At 32.8% G+C, this 16,830-nt stretch overlaps 1 protein-coding gene across 2 annotated transcripts in view; it reads right to left on the bottom strand.

Moving 5' to 3' along the window:
• Positions 1-14,927, bottom strand: part of LOC123680049 (superoxide dismutase [Cu-Zn]-like) — a 38,081-nt gene extending 23,154 nt beyond the window's left edge. The window contains exon 1 of one of the 2 annotated variants that reach the window (XM_045617702.1): positions 14,780-14,927. The gene's annotated coding sequence lies outside the window, so the exon portion shown is untranslated. The remainder of the gene's footprint in view (positions 1-14,779) is intronic. The other variant, XM_045617704.1, reaches the window with a different exon arrangement.
• Positions 14,928-16,830: the final 1,903 nt, after the last annotated feature.

Here is a 16,830-nt window from a genome sequence, read left to right as displayed (position 1 = left end):
CGATTCGGCCCGGTTAAAAAGATATAGCCATTTTAAAATTCTCATTATGAGTTAATTCACCCCTGGAAACCGGAACATTGAAGTTTCTGCAAGTATAAGATATACCAGTTGAACCTTGGAAATAATCTACTAAATTAGAAAAACCATAATAAACACATTTTTAACATTCCATTTGTCGAACAAATTAGTATTTATAATACAATTAATGAGTTATTCCAATTTCATTGACAATAAAGATTAAATATTTTTCTCTTGATTTCAGATAATCATAACGAATTGAACTAGCTACCACCCATATTAGCTGTGTTATTCATAATTCATATCCATTCATTCATTATATCGCATTTATAATATATCGTTATTTATTTCATTTCTTACAAGAATTGCCATTTAACCTTACATTCTCAAATAAATAATATTCATCTGACCATCTGTGAAAGTTCTAACACAGACTAGTAGTCTAAGTCTGTGGTTTTAAGTTTGAACTTCAAATTTCGAGTGTTGCAAATTTAAACACAGCAGTTCGAATAATCTATATTCTAATCTAAAATATTCATTTACAGTTTACACTGTTATTGTTATATGATATTATGTTAGCATGAAATGAAAATCATTGAATATTTGAAGAAACCCAATCGAATATCGAAGTTCCATGCATATTTTCGAGAAATTTAAAAACAAATTTCCAAAATAATTGTGTGGATACAAAATAAATCACTTTGCATTCTGATAGAAAGCAATTCCTTTATGAAATGAAGCATTTGATTTGTTCCAACTATCTTATAAGAATATTGATCAGCATCAATATTTTTGAAGCCATCAGTATGGAAATGAAATGTTATGGCTCTGTAATCAATGGAAAATGTTAGACTCCACTTGTAATCAAATTTGTTCTATAATATATACCTACATTATAACCAACTCAACTACTTGATTCATCTTGATTTTGCCATTGAAAATAAATGAGAAGTATTCAATATAAATATCCACAATTGAATATCCTGTTTCTTTCAACTAAACTAATTTTTTTTCACATAAAAACAATTATGGCACTGTTGGAAATATGTTAATCATATGCTCTAGGATGAATTTATGGAATAGCAAAAGAATAAAAGTATTCAATCTCAATCACATGAAAATTTGTCTAGAATCTACCTAGTGTTATGTTTCGATGTGAGTTTGAATGACCTGAAGAAGAATACAGTAATGTTCGATAGCAGCAGTCTTGAGTGGGATATTGATTGTTGTCATTATAATGTAATTTTTTTTGTGAAAACTTCTTTAAACATGGGCTTTATGGGTGATCTGGACTTTTCAAAATAGAATGTTGATTTCAATGAGGTATGTTCTTATTATCAGAGCTGTTCCAAAGCTCAGTAATTTTTAATCAAATCGAGGAGTTGAGATGAGCTTACCCAAATAACTTCATTTTCAAACTAAGTTGGCTAGTACTTCAATTCTAAAATCTGAGACATGACGTCATAGTAAATATTAATTTCTGTGGTTTTTTTCCACAACAGAATAAAGTTGCATTTAGCCAAAGTACCCAATTTTTTTAATTTTACAGAAAAAATTTTTTTTTGACCAAGTTACTCGAAAACGGCGCTTTGTACGAGAAAATATGAAGAATACTTTTATTTTTCAAATTAGCCAAATATTCTTCAATGAACGTTCAAATTACTTTTAATAGCTGGGTTCTTCAAATTTCTCGTATTTTAATGGGATGTAATGTTCATAATGAAGAAACTGAAAGATGTGTAGGGAATCTTGTGTTCGGAGAAGCTATATTCCAAAAATCATTTCCTTCAGACCATTCACGAGGTATAGCCGAAAATGACATTTTTTTTATCGATTTTCAACAGCATGTATCTTTGTAACCGGGCCGAATCGGGAAAAACTATAAAGGAAAAAAGTATTTCTTTTGACCTCAGGAATCTTCGGTTAAAATATATGTACAAGTCAAAGACTCACCCTATATATAAGATGTGCCAAGAACCCGAAATACCCAAACAATCAAAAACTCAAATATAATGATGCTGCACTACCTGAAGAGAATGCTTGACTAAAATCATGGAGAATGGAAAAAAATATGGAAGCCAAAAAGGAGGAAGCTAAGAAGGATAGAGTAAAAATCATAGAAAACAAAGGAGAGTAATCAAAAGATACGAAAAATCAATTAAAAACGATGTCATCCTAGCAGCCATTCCAGGAAGAATGACTACAATTTTGCGCTATTGATGCGACAATCAAACAAAAGATCGGCTTGTTAGAAGAGCAGGAAAAACTGATTGGATTTTTCCAGAAAAAAATTAATCATACGGATAATAAGAGAACAATTGCGTTTTGGATTGCAAATTCAGTAATCTAAAAAAGACAAGAACTCTATTCTTGGAAAAAAATAAGATTGCTATTCTTCCCTTGGGTGAAACCTATTTGAAGCCTACCAAAGAACTGAAAAAAAGAAATAATGAAGTGTATAGTAATATGTATCTGACTGCTTTGAAATGATAGCGGGTACATAATTAATGATTATACAAATATATAACATATAGAAAAGTCAGAGAACAAGTAAAAAGACGAGATACACCTGTCTTAGTGAAAGGAGTACAGTACATCACGAACTACCATGAAGTTTTGAGTGCAAATATCGAAGAAAAAAAGTATTAAAATGAAAGCAGGTGAAATAAATATTTACTTTGTATACCGATCTCCGAACAATAGGGATAGGGAAGCTGATATAGAAAATTTTCTTCCGAAATAAAAGACCTACTATAATTGCGGAAGATTCAAATTCAAAGCTTCCTGACTGAATTTGTAGCAGGGCCGTCGCTAGCCAAACTGCCTCCCTAGGCAGAGACCCATTTCGCCGCCCTAACAGAAGCTTACTCAGAATGCTAAAAATTAATATTGGATAATCGGGGTCCAGCGCCTGCTCAAGCGTTTCTACCGCCCGCGCCCCTGCAAAAATACAAATCGGAAACCTTTCAAGTTTTTTACTAAGCAATTGAAGGGAGCGGGGGAAAGGGGGTTTGGGGTGGATGTTGGTTTGGTGAATATATTTTCAAAGATTCAGTGTGGAAGTATAAAAAACTCCACACTTTCTCATAAAAAGTATTTAAGGAAGTAAAAAATGTATTTTCAGTGTAATTATTTTTTATGGATTGAAATTTTAATCTGATAGAATTAGATGATTGAGGATAAGTGGAATGCAATCAACAATGAATGTGGTCAACTGAATTCCAATGAATAAATGATAAAATACATTAATTGAATACAGGTTTCAGTTCCTTCTGCTGAGTTTTCAATATATATTACGCTAGAACATTTCGTTTTTTTTTTCTTTGATATGATTGATTTAAACAACCGGATGATCCGAATTCGAAAAATGAGGGGACTATGAGGGGATCACGCCACATCTGGATATTTATGAGTGAAATGTATAATGCGGACTGCGGACCTTTGATGGTTTTTAATGTTAAGTACATTTGTCGGTATTTGTTAAGGCTTACAGAGGAAGAAGAAGAACTCATGTGATTCTACTCGATGGTTTCTCCCACCATGGTCCCACCTCGAGAGAGTGCTTTCAATAATTCAGTATTCATCCAGTAGTATTCATCAGTCAGTAACTCAGAATTCATCAGTCAGTTCACATTCAAATATTCAAGTATTCAATCACTTGGGTTTCACAAGTTATTACTATTATAACATTATAGTTATATACAGTGTTTGTTTCAACATATTAAAAAGTAATAATCATAGGTATTTTCCTTCACCAATAAATCAAGCATACATCCGTACAGTATTCCTTCCTATTGTTGCTGACTGAATTAAAACTCATTTTGGTACTTCGAATTTCTCGAGGGGGTAACCACTTCCGAAATCGATGTAATTCTGAAGACCGAAATCCCGAAATCATCATCCGAAATCACGAAATCGCTGCCGAAATCACGAAATCATCTTCGAAATCCCGAAATCGCTACCGAAATCGCGAAATCGCCACCGAAATCACGAAATCATCTTCGAAATCCCGAAATCGCTACCGAAATCCCGAAATCGCTCCGAAATCTCGCAATCATTCACCGAAATCGCATTTCTCGCAATCAATAGAGTGTGCGCAGTGGCTAAGGCACTGACGTTTGTTACATATCCAGAGGTTAGATAGCAGTTTTAGCACGATTTTCTTTTCTTGAGTTAATCAAGTGGAAGTATTTAGAAAGAGTGTGTAGACGAGGAAAAAGGCAAATTTGGAATTTATGATTTCAATGAGCTCTGATAGAGATGCTGATGGAGATATCGTTTCGGATTTCGAAACTAAGCGGTCATTGAATTCGACGATACAAAGGAGATCGGGGTCGAGCTGAATATACAGAGTGTCTCGGAAGTAACTGTACATACTCTTATCAGAGTTAGAGTAGGGCTAGGTGACTACGGATTGACAGAAAAAAAAATTTCTGTCTTTCCTTGGAAAGCTACATGGGGATTTTTATATTAATGGAAATAATGAAATCAACATAAGAACCAAACTCGTCGGTGGAATTTATAGGAATTTGGGATGTTATTGACACATACCGAGATTGAGTCAGAGAGATATCAATTACTTCAATATCCCATTTAAAGTGTTCAGGTTAAAAATATTACTTTATATTTTAAATTTGAAATGAATCGAAATGAATTGTTTAGATTTTCAAAAAGAGCATAAATTTTTGCTTTAATATGCGGTATCACTCAAAGTTGTCACATCTAACATTCTTTTTTTATGAACTTTTGAAATTGGAAAAAGTTCGAAAAATTTTTTTTATTCAGAATAGAGGTATCTCGTGAAAATCGGGAATGAATATAAAATCTTCTCAAAACACAGTGAACGTCTATAAGATGGTAAGAATATGCTAATATATGGAATAATTCATTCACAGCAATAAAAAACAGGAAAAAAATATGCTCAAAGACGAATTATGAATTCCTTGAAAATATTTTGCGACCATTTTCTATGCTGAAAACATACTGAGAACTGAAATTTGAAATAGTTATCAGTTATTGGTTGGAATCTCGGAGGTGATTCAAATAATGCTATTATATATATGATTTACGAATTATCAAAATTACCAATTTGACAAATAGAGCATTTGCTATAATATTGTTTTTGTTAGGAGTTGAAAATCTAAAATTTTTTATTATGTGTTCAACATTTCCGAAGATGCAATATTTTTTTATGTTTCAAATTAATTTTACGGTATTCAGACAATTTTTCAACTTAAAAAAAAGTACCTCCTCGAGCGGGAGTCGAACCCACAATCTCCGAATAACTAGTTCGAGTTTGAGTTGGGAGGTTCTGGGTTCGAATCCCGCTCGAGGATGTAATTTTTCTGAATTGAAAAATTGTCTGAATGCCGTGAAATTAAGTTCATTTATCAAAACACAGATGTTAAACGATTATTCACGTATTTTTAATAAAGAAATCATCCAAAATCGCCCGAAATCCTCCGAAATCCCCGAAATTCTCCGAAATCCCCGAAATCATGCGAAATCCCTCCGAAATCCCTCGAAATCCTCCGAAATCTTCATGATTTCCGAAATCGATGTATCTTTTTCACGGAGTGATTACCCCCTCGGAATTTCTACATGTGTAATTTTTGTTGAAATGGCGCCCTAGGCGAACGCCTATCCTGTTTACCCTCTGGCGACATCCCTGATTAGCAGGAAACTAGGTCCAGAAGATTCCACTCCTATCCAGGAAACCACATTTACGTTGGACATATTGGACATAGCTTTAATAAAAAATTTACCAGCGCATTATCTAATACAAAACCATAATGAATCTCTCATCGGAACACTTCCCAATGAACTTTACATTAGAAATTGGTACAGACAGACTACACACGGACCGAAAATCATTTAATTGATTCAAAGAAATCTTACAAATAAAAAGTGTGACGATCAAAAACAGAGAACAGTTAGATGAAGCAATCGAGGATTAAAAAAAAGGAATAATCGAAGCTGAAGCACAGTCCACTAAGATCAAAGAACAAAAAATACTGAAGAAGAGTCCACTACCTTTAGACGTAAGAATATTGTTAGAGGAATAGAAAAAGCGAAAAAACTATACTGCATAAATTGACGAAGTGAAAAACAGAGTCAGACGAGTATTCAATGAAGACTGTGGAAAATAACGACAGCATAAACTGGAAGAAAAACAAAAGTGAAAATACCCCTAACCGAAAAAAAAAATTAAGTAGCTATTGAAAATGAAAAGAATCCTGGAATGTTTACAGAATCACTGGAACATCAATTTAAGCCGAATCAAAAAATCAGCGAGGACCAATTCAGCCAATGAGTTTAAATATAACAGAAAATGATCACAAAGAAATGGAAGATCCAAAAGCAGAGATTAAAAAAGAAATTGAAGAAATGATCACAACATTGAAAAAACAAAAACACCCGGAATAGATGGAACACAAAATCGAGCAACTAAAAATTATCAGGAGAATATCGATGTGAAATCATTGAAATAGTCAGATTCACACTAAAAACAGGATATTATCCAAACAAATGGAAAATGGCGGATACAGTCTTAATTTGGAAGAAAGGAAAAGACAAAAAAGAACCACGAACTATCGACCCATAAGCCTATCGGCCTATGGGCAATTAGTAAAGTGATAAAGAAATAATTCACAGAAGAAGAAAATCAGGCGATAAAATGGAAACAGGAAGCAAAATTCCTAGGAGTAGGTAACTCTAAAAGAAAGAATGAATTTTAGCGAAAAGCTAAAAGAAAATAGGAAAAAGGCGAAGCAATTGCACGGGAGACTGTATCTGCTGCCCAACCCGAAAAGTACACTTTCTTTAGAAAACAAGCATTACGTATGCAGGTGTAATTTGGTATAATACGAAAGGCAACAAGAAAGATCAGTTGCAAAGTACACTAAATAGAGTAATCAGAAGAGCGGTTGGTGCCCCATGGTATATAAGTAATCAACAAATCAGGGAAGAATTGAAAATTGAAACAATGGAGGACATAATAAACAAATAATAAACAAAATGAAGTCGCTAAAAGAGCATGAGAATAGGGAATTGAAAAAGATAATACAAATCCCAATAAGAAGATAAGAGGAAATACCTTTTTCAATGAACCAAATAGAAAGAAGTGACATGCAGAAGAAACAAAAGTCTCCCAATTAGACAACAGTAAAAATAGGAGAAATTATAGTAGAGGCGTAGGAAAATAAATTTCAGTCCTTAAGCAAAAAACTAAAAGATTAGCTTGATCATCATTCCTAAATAATAAACCAACCATATGGGATTCATTATTCAATATTATTATTATTATTCAATGACCCTGCGTCACGACATCAAAGATACTGATTGTTTGACCGGTAAAAATCCGGTGTGTGTGAAAACACTTGCCTCCGATAAAATACCAACCGGTGTTTGGCCGGCCGTCCAAAATCGGTATGTATAAAACTACGCTTACTCTTTAATGGTGGGAGGTATGATTGTTTTATCAGCACGATATTTCTTCCAATTGTTGTTGACAGACATATTTGATAGTTCATATAATCAGTGGCGGCACAAGATCATTTATTTTGGGTCGGCAAAAATATTGTAGTTTTACAGCTGGTTAACCATCCAAATTCATAAAACCAATTAAATGCTCTTTTTGATTCCCCGATTCGTTCTGGACCCAACAACTCATTTTTGACAAGGCCTTGGCATACTTCCCTAAAAAAACGAATTCTATTGCATGATTTTCAGCCATCTTTATCAAGTTTCGAAATCTCCCGACCCTGTGGATCTAAACACATTTTACTTTTCAAAAAGTTCTTGGAAATGGTTGGAAATATATGGCTATCATACATTTAGCATGCACTTTCATGCAGAGACTGAAATCCGAGAAAAATTCGTTTGCAGCAATAAGGATCTCTTGTAATTTTTATATGAAACAGAAAAAATAAAATATTCGATAAAAGAATCACTGGATATCAGGCGAATCTGATAATTATCATTATCAGAATGAAGTGCCAATAAAAATGTTTATAATTTGAATTTGTCTTATTTCAGTGGCGGATCCAGGAGGGCGGGGGGCGACTAATTACCACCTATGCCTCGTAGAAATATTCATAGTTTTAGAGCCGAATCAGTTACAACCAAGAGTAAAGTCTGGCACTAATACATCAAGGCCTTAGCCGGGGAGGGTCTGATGTGGTCCGGACCGGAATTTTTTCAGGAATACAGAATTCCAATTTCACCGAAAATAATCTCAACTTTTTCAAATTGAATCTTTCATTTTATTGTATATTCAGAAGTATTTCTCAATTCATTTGGTGTATATTTCCTAAGCTATCTTGAGTTTTTCTCGAGTTATTTGCCTTTTATCGGAAAAAATTACTTTCGAAGGTCTATAAGAAATTGTGTATTTCTAGAGCGCAATATATGAAATTAAATTTGTTTGATGAAAAATATATCAGGTGATTTTTTTGAATTGAATTATTCAAAATATTAAAGAAGAATAATCTTACAGAAAAATGTATCCAATAGAAATTAATGGTTATGACACGGAAGTCTATAAATGACAGAACCTCTTTCATTTAATTTCCCCTCGAGGGTCAACTTCAGAATTTCAAATGAAAACCCATGTTTTTCAATACAGATTCGTATTCTACCGCAAATAATACAAAAGTTTTGTACGTTGTAAGAAAAATTTTTCACGAATCGTCACAGATGGATTTGTAACAGAGTTTAAATTTTCTGTCTATACAACCTAAATATACAGGGTGGCCATTTGGAAACGAAACAGACGAGATTACAGACGAAATAAAGTTTTTCGATAGAAATGCTCGGACAGGTCGATTTCTGTTTTGAGGGGGACAACTTACGATGTAGGTTACGGACGCATAGCGCTTCAACCCTTGCTACTACAACCCTCACCCCCAAATTCTGAATAGGGAAGATAGGGTGAGTGATACCTCATTTGAAAGGTATTTTTATACTGATTTCAGCACAGTAATTGTTTTTTCATTTTATGCATTAGTTCTCGAAATATTCTTAACTAAGTATTTGAAAATGAAGTAGTGTTTTCATGGCACTTGTAGTGTTTTGTGAAAAATCGACATTTCGAGCTTCAAAACAACCATGACTGTGGCTTCCTTCCTAACTAACTAACGCATGAATATTCCGAGAACCAATGCATAAAATGAAAAAACAATTACTGTGCTGAAATCAGTATAAAAATACCTTTAAATTGAGGTATCACTCACCCCATCTTCCCTATTCAAAAATTGGGGGTGGGGGTTGTAGCAGCAAGGGTTGAAGCGCTATGCGTCCGTAACCTACATCTTAAGTTGTCCCCCTCGAAACAGAAATCGACCTGTCCGAGCATTTCTATCGAAAACCTTTATTTCGTCTGTAATCTCGTCTGTTTCGTTTTCAAGCAGTGGGAAATAGGTTGCTGGATGTCGTCAATACGTCATTGGAAAGTGGAATTTTTCCGGAGAAGTGGAAAACATCGACGGTGATACCAATACAAAAGGTCAATGGGACGTTTGTTTGTGAAGAATTTCGGGGAATAAATACGGTGCCAGTGTTAGAGAAGGTGCTTGAAATTGCGGTGAAACAACAACTCGTAGAATATTATGAGCGAAATAAAATTCTCACTAAAAACCAATCAGGACGGGGGATATTGACAGTGGTAAGATGATATTGGTAGTGTTTTTGGACTTTCAAAGAGCATTTGAGACAATTGATAGGAAATTACTGTTACTTAAAATAAAAAAACTAGGGTTATCTGGGAAAGTTTTTCAGGGGTTTGAGTCATATTTGACAGGAAGGACGCAAAAAGTAAAATTCGGAAATTTTGTGTCATCAATTGGGAAAAATGAATTTGGGGTACCTCAGGGTACAAATTTGGGAACAATTTTATTTCTATTGTATATAAATGATGTAGTGAAATATGTATGTAATTGTAAGATAACTTTGTTTGCGGATGATACTATGATATATGTTTCTGGATATGATGTTGAAATTTTGTTCAAATTAGTTAACGAGGATTTAGATAGGTTGTTCATTTGGCTTTGCGACAATAACTAGAAAGTCAATATAAAAAATCGAAGTATATGTTAATAGGTATAAGATGAAATAGAGAGGGTTACTAGAATGAAATACTTAGGATTGATTTTAGACGAGAATTTAAAGTTTCAGTTTCACGCGGATTATATCGCAAATAAAATGTCCAAAAAGGTTGGTTTCATATCTAGAATAAGGGGTAAAATTGGTATGAATACGTCACTGATGTTGTTTAGATCATTGGTACTTCCTCATGTGGATTATTGCTCGTCAGTTATGTTCAATTTAAATAAAGGTAGCATAGATAGGTTACAAAAAGTGCAAAATAGAGGTATAAGAATCATTTTGAAATGTAATAAAAGAACTCCCATAAGAAATATGTTAAATTGTTTGAAATTGATGAGTGTCAATCAAAGGATTATTTATAGAACATTAGATTTAATATTCAAAGCAAGGAATAAAATGTTACCTGAATATTTGAGTGAAAACCTAAAATTTGCTAATGAGATACATAATTATAATACACGACGTCGAGATGATTTTTACATAGAAAAAGTTAATACTACATTAATGAATAAATCCACATTTAGCAGGGGATTAGTTATCTTCAATAATCTACCTGAAAAGATCAAATATTGTAATAATTATAGAGAATTCAAAAAATGTTTAATGAGTTATATTTATAAAGAATTTAATTAAGTTAGTGGATTATATTTGTATTGTTTTCAAAGCCGAGTGCTAAATAAAGTTCATTATTATTATTATTCAAATGGCCACCCTGTATACTAAATGAATAATTAATTGAACGGGTACGCTAAGGTCGTTCAGATGGAAAATTCAAACTCAAGAAGATTCGTGAAAATTGTTTGTACAAAACTTTTTTATTTTTTGCCGTAGAATACGAATCTGCAATGAAAACAGGTGATCCAATTTGAAATTCCAAAATTTACTGCCATACCCCAAACAAGGGAGAATGCAAGAAAATCTGGCCTAAAAAAACTATCAACCTTTTATTCGAAACATTTTTCCGTAATATGTTTCTTTTCCGAAATTTATGACTTACTCAAATCGAAAAAATCACCCGGTATCATGTGATATCCTAATTTTGAATGCAAATCTACAGGGTGATATTTCATCTTTCCTCCAGAACTTATTTTTGGAAGAGTACTGGTAGTTTGAAAAAATGTAAAAGAAACTTTGATCCAGTAGTACACTTTTTGGTGTCTTGTAGACTATAATTTTGTCGTATCTGCTGTCGATTCCGAGAAAAAAATTTCAAACAACTCTCTTGTAATCCACAGGAGAATCCAAATTATTATAGATATCCAGTAAGTAAGCTGTGGTGAATGAATTAATTATGAATTTTGGAACTTATTATTTACCGAATCCGTAGCGGAAGTTTTTTCTTAAAATTATCAAAAGAATCTCTAATTTTTGTATAGCTCCAATTTAGGAACACCTTGTATAAATTATATTATTGTATAATAATTATTGATCACAAACTAAATATTTTTCTAGAGCTCAAGTCCCGAAATATTTTTCTTGCTACGGCCTTGTAATACATATCCACTGAGACATCAATGTCAATGTAGCAAATGTTATAGATAGATTCGGAAAGTTAAAGAAAAGAAAACTGGAAATTTTTGTATAAAATTGATTATCATGATTTTTCTGATGAAGAGATTCGACTGTGCGGCTGTTATATGAGGAATTTTTCACTTGTCTTCACTATGGTTTTTCATTTTCGTGACACATTATTTACACTTCGAATGGTATATTCGAAAAAAAATTCCGAAAGGTATTTTCGGAAGTTTTTTATCTCATTTTGGTTACATACTCAACTATCGTTTGTATTCAATATTTCGTATTCTATTGGAAATATTTTTTTTACTTTTGTCTTATGAGAACTTAAATATCTATTACCTCCATGAATAGTGTACCAAATACCCGCCCCTGTCTTATTTGAGAATACTTTCCATCGATAGATTATGTGGCCATGTCGAACAGAGTGTACCTGAACGAGCGACGTCACTGGCTAGGAAAGTTGAGAACGGGGACGCTTTCGTCTTCGTCTAGTTCGAGAAGAGCATATTTTGTCTACGCATGATTGAGTAGACCATACGGTATTGGAATTGAAACAGCATAGATAAAACATACCTGTTTTTTTCGTTCTTCATAAGATGGATCCAGAGGTATGGAATGTTAGGATTTTCTATACATTATATTCATAAGGAATACAATAATAATAACCATTAAGTATACATACTTCAATTTGGTAATTCGACAGAAGTGAGTATTTCCATTTTTGTTGGCCGATATATTGAAGGTCGGTACCCTGACGTCCCTGAAGAACCGCCACTGCATATAATGATAATTACAAAATGTTGACTATTCAAGGGAAACTCTAATCCGAAATTTGAAAGTTGGTCAAGGATGGAGAAGTATCTTTTTTTCAACAAAAATTCTAAAATATAGAGAACATTATGATATGAACCGTAAGAGAAAGGCACATAATACGAAAATGATATTATTTTTATTACCTAGCAACTACAAAGTACGAGTAGTTTGATCTTCAGGTTAAACACGCTCTTTAGTTCAAACTCCAATACCTATCAATATGAATAAAATTTCGGTCTCCCTTTAGTAAATAAATTAATGTCGAGAGCTGAACTAGTCGGAATTAAACGCGATGATCTTTATCATTTTTGCTTGTTTCAATATCCATTGTGCAATCATAACACAATCGACTTCTTATCGAGATATTCCATTATGTAGGTACTATCCAACATAAATATTAACATAAACGATAAGACGAAACCAAGAGGGCCAAGCATAATATTCAAATCTATATGAAATGCATATAGCATAGTTTGTTCACTTATGGTAGGATCCACGAATGCATAGTAATTAAAAATACCTGTCTAATCCTAAAATTTTCCACTATTGCACAAAACTACTTTTCAACTTTTCTTTTTACACTTTTCAAATGGAAGACTTTGTAGGTACAGAAAATATTCCGAATCAGGGAAGAGGAAATGAAAAGTCCATGAAAAATAGCAAAATGGATTGTCGGAACAGGATTTAGCATTACACAAAACATATTGTTGAGCAACAATATTCTTTTTCATTTATTGCAGAGTTATTTGGATAATAGGTCTCAAGAGATATGAACTCCTTTTCGTTCAAACTTTTTCAATGATATTCGTTCATTATTTCTCATATACTCAGAAATCAATCGTTGAAATCATGAAAAAAATTCAATGCCCCCTTTTAAAATTTCAGAGATTATTTTTTGAAATTTTCAGAATTCAAAACTTAAATGAAACAAGAATAATATTAACTGGGTGTCGAGCACTTTCATGTGCCTATTGGAGACTACAGAACCGTAGTATGTAATACCTATATGAAATGTATGTAATTTATTATAGTGTCATTGTTGTCTGTAATTCTAGAAATTTTAACTCTACTGAAATTTATTGGTAAGGTTTTTCAATATTTTGGTAGAATGTTTCTTGTAACGCGATCAAAATGAAATCCTCGAAAATATTGCATAATGTTTTTCTTTTCTCTTATTCTGTGGCTAAGCCGTTCATTCTTCCGCACCTTGTAGAAAAAAATCGTGCTAGAATACCTATATCAGATTCGCACAGATTTCATGGTTATATTTTATTATTTGTTGTTGATACAGAAAAACTGTTCTATCAACCCACATTCTTCAATGCAAAAATCACTAAACGATATCTTTGGAAATATTTCATTAATTTCAAATGCAGTGGGAAAATAATGTATATTAGTCGTACAGAAGGCTCATTCCAAAACTCGTTCTTTCGAAAACTCGAGGAAGAATAAGTTAATTAACTTATTTATAATATAAGTGCAGAAGGCATTGATATATACATTTTTTCTCACTGCATTTGAAAGAATTTGAAGTGCAATATTTAATGCTCAGATCGTTACAACCATGAGAAATTCAAGATTAATATTGTAATAGTTATTCAAATAACTATGTATTATTATAATATTAATCTTGAATTTCTCATGGTTGTAACGATCTGATCAGCATTAAATATTGCACTTTGAATTCTTTCTTTATATCTACACCCCAAATCGTAACTCGATTTTGTTCTGACCAAATATTGATTAATTTTTTTCAATATTCTTATTGCATTTCTCTGAATCTGCAGACAGCGTCATCATAAAATTTTGCATGGAACTTCGAATTGTTATCCTACATCAAATTGTAAATTTTATTTTCATCGAATCCTCATTTTGAAATTTTGATGGAACAAGATACACTGGATTTTGTGCATTACCCGAAACTGAACCGACATCCTAACCTAGACCAAATATTCGAGTTTTTAAGGTTTCCATTCGCGTGTTATCTTTCCTAAAAACACCTACCTATACCTACAAAGAAGAGAGCGATCTTTTCGGGGAAATACCGCCAAAAAGGAAGTTCATCTATGGTCCAGAATTTTTTTCAGAATTTATAACAGCTATCGAAATGAAATTTGGTTGCCATCGGTACCATTTGATACTCCTCAAATGATTGATGAATTTTTAAGGCTTAGAATCAAGAATTCTCTTCCTTAAGCACAAAAAAAATATTTTCGGTTTATAGTGAAACAGGTACATTTTTAATCAAGAAACAGATCAGAAGATTAGATGAAAATAGGGAAGATTTTGTGGATTAAAGGATAGAATTAACTTGTTCAAAACTCACTTTTATTATTTCAGTCAAACTAAGAATTCACAATTTACACTTTACCGAACGAACACGATATCCCGGCAATTTCTATTGAACTCGATGTTATGTTATAACCTAAATCGCAATCATTCCAAGAACAATAAACACACAACTCACGCGCATTTTCTTGATTCTCTTGCGCTGTTGCCATTTGTAGTGAATAATCTCGCCGTTCATTGTTTTTCGTTGATGAGAAGAACAACCGTTTTCCCTATTCTAGGAAGCTTGACAACGGTGCAACAAATAGATGATGGTTTGCTGCAGCACCTGACTCCGACAAGTCTCTTGAATGATACTATTCCCGATAATTACACAGATTCATGTTTTGCTGAAATACTTTAAATATTATGATATTATTTTTCTTATCTCACAGAAAATGTCTACCAAACTCAAATTTGAATAATACTATATTAAATCGGAAATTGGGAAAACCTTCAAAATTAAGTCGAACCAAATTCTACGCGTCGCTGTCGTGAAAGGTTCGTATTATTTGATGAATTGGGTAGGTACCTAGGTTTGATCTGTAGGAATAATAATAATTAGATCTTTCAGCAGTTCCTTTGTTTCGGTTTCAACTATATTGATTATTTATGCCACATAAATTGAGTGGTTAACAATTTGTTTTCCAAGGTTCAAATACGCAGTTATGATCTTATATTTTCGAACGAAATAATTCTTCTGATAAAATATTTGTATACATCATGAAAGTGCTTTTAAATTTCCTCATCTAAGCCCCTTTTCAAGAGATCAATTGGGAGAAATGGATTAGAAAAATAAAGTAGTATTGATCGAAGACTCAAGGAGGTCAATAGTAACGGGCAACGGAAAAAAGTTTCGATCGGGATCACGTCAAAGTTGGTTGTACGGTTGGCTCGGTTTTCGAGGAAAGAAGAAAAAAATCAGTTCTAATTGGAATCTAATATTTTTGACGAGGTGAAAAATTTTTTTCTGTATTTTGTTCATCTCGAGTGAAAAAAAAATCAAGGCTTATCTAAACCGGACGAAGAGGATTCCGGCAACGAGGAAAAAACAAATCAAAAATGTCAGTTCACTTTCTATTAATATTAAGCGAAATTGTTCTGATTTTGAGAGTAAAAAACAAATAACTAAAAAAGTCCAAAGTTCTGAATTCTGCGAACTGTTAAACATATATTGATGAGTGTTCAAATTTTTCTTGTTGTTTTTTGATAATTTGGAAAGAGGTATTTATTTTGTCATAATTTGAATGCTAAATTTTACAAGACATCATCTGAGCCAATGATTTCCGATTTGCTGTTATTATTGAATATTAAAATTATTCAAAGCTTTTTCTTTTCAATCTTTATCACATCTTTTATAGGTAAAATAAAGCACAAGAAGAGCTGTCCCTAGTGCGACGAGCCGCAACCCACAATATTATTATAACATCATTTTTTTAAGTTGTCAGTGGAAAGCCCGAGGGAAAGCCGCTCTTCCATTGACAAACAAACCCCTCCAAAAAGAAGGGGTTTATTACTGCAATATCGAAATAGTTATTGATGTAATACGAACTCCAAATGAGGGGGAAGATGTATAATTTCTGATAATACCTAAACCTTAAATTTCGTTCAAAAAAAGGCTGCAAATTATTTACCACGGTTTATAATTACATCCTACCTCAAAGAATATCTTGAGTGAAAAATTAGAGAAACCACTTACACAGTTGAAAAAATTATTTATTTTCACCTTCGACTAATTCAAACCTTCCTTTTTTCTTTTCTTCTAATGATGTCACATCAGCTAAGCATATGGAAATATTCCGAAGTTCATAACTTCAGAATCATAATAGTTATTTATAATACAAGTGCAGAAGGCATTGATATTCTTCCACGAGTTCAAAATTCAAAAACGAGCCACGAAGTGGCGAGTTTTGGAATGAACGAGTGGTAGAATGAGCCTTCTGTACGAGTATTATACATTATTTTCTCTAATTCATTGCATTTTCATTGAAATTAATGAAATATTTCCATAAATATCATTTAGTGATTTTTGCATTGAAAAATGTTGGT

Source organism: Harmonia axyridis, chromosome 5 (genome assembly GCF_914767665.1).
Source record: "Harmonia axyridis chromosome 5, icHarAxyr1.1, whole genome shotgun sequence".
Lineage (NCBI taxonomy): Eukaryota > Metazoa > Arthropoda > Insecta > Coleoptera > Coccinellidae > Harmonia > Harmonia axyridis.
The sequence above is the reverse complement of the archived record's forward strand: the minus strand, read 5'-3'. Positions and strand labels throughout refer to the sequence as shown.